Below are 849 nucleotides of genomic sequence, written 5' to 3' on the forward strand. Positions count from 1 at the left end.
AACCTTCTGATCCTCAGAACTGGCGTCTCAACCACTAAGACACCGCATCCCTTCCATAGTTTGTACATGAGAGAATTCCCCCAAAGCACTTTGTTTACCATCTGCCTCGATGAGAAGGTTAAATTCTTCTGATCTTTTAATTGACCTAATATAGATATCACATCAATATCAATGAAATTATTGACTAATACATATTTCTAAAATTTTCCTCCAGGACGTTTTCTTCTGGATTACATTGGGGTTGAGATTTTATTTACAAGAGTTACACAAACAGAACTCATGGGTGGACGTTATTAACAGAACAGCAACACATCAGAGGATATTATTTTCTATCTTTAAACCAAGAATGTTCAGGGGAAAGCGCGAACGCAGTCCCCCACTACCACAAATTATGCAGTCGAGTTTCCCGCATTTGGGGAAATCGCAGGGGTCAGCACACCCGGAGTGCAATGGATGAGCCTCACCCTGGGAAAACCACCTTCGTGATCATGGTGTCTCCCCTGCCAGGTAAGTATGAGTTGCAGGTCCATCAATGCCTCCTGGTCCCTCTCTCCCACTCTCTCTCAGGTCACAGTGGCCAGCCTACAGGACTTGCTTCACCTGGGTTTTATGTGATAGATCCATATGCTGCCTTGCCCTGACTCACTTTGCTGGGTTGTGTTTTGGGGTGCCACAGAATTCCTGATCTGCACCCTGCTTTTTGCTCCCACAATGCTTTGGCGTGCACATATTTGCATGCTCACATCTGATTCCTTCCTGCCTACCTACGTAGCATGGAGGCATCCGCCCACTGATGCTGAGTAGTAAGAGAGAAGGGAGGCTGAGCTCAGGCAATTCTCTGCCTCCCTC

At 46.4% G+C, this 849-nt stretch overlaps 1 non-coding gene across 1 annotated transcript; it reads right to left on the reverse strand.

The window, feature by feature from the left end:
* Positions 1 to 351: 351 nt before the first annotated feature.
* On the reverse strand, positions 352 to 515 carry LOC121918731. The gene has a single exon (XR_006101291.1). It is a non-coding gene; the product is annotated as a U1 spliceosomal RNA (small nuclear RNA).
* Positions 516 to 849: the final 334 nt, after the last annotated feature.

The sequence above is a fragment of the Sceloporus undulatus genome, unplaced genomic scaffold (assembly GCF_019175285.1).
Source record: "Sceloporus undulatus isolate JIND9_A2432 ecotype Alabama unplaced genomic scaffold, SceUnd_v1.1 scaffold_28477, whole genome shotgun sequence".
Classification (NCBI taxonomy): domain Eukaryota; kingdom Metazoa; phylum Chordata; class Lepidosauria; order Squamata; family Phrynosomatidae; genus Sceloporus; species Sceloporus undulatus.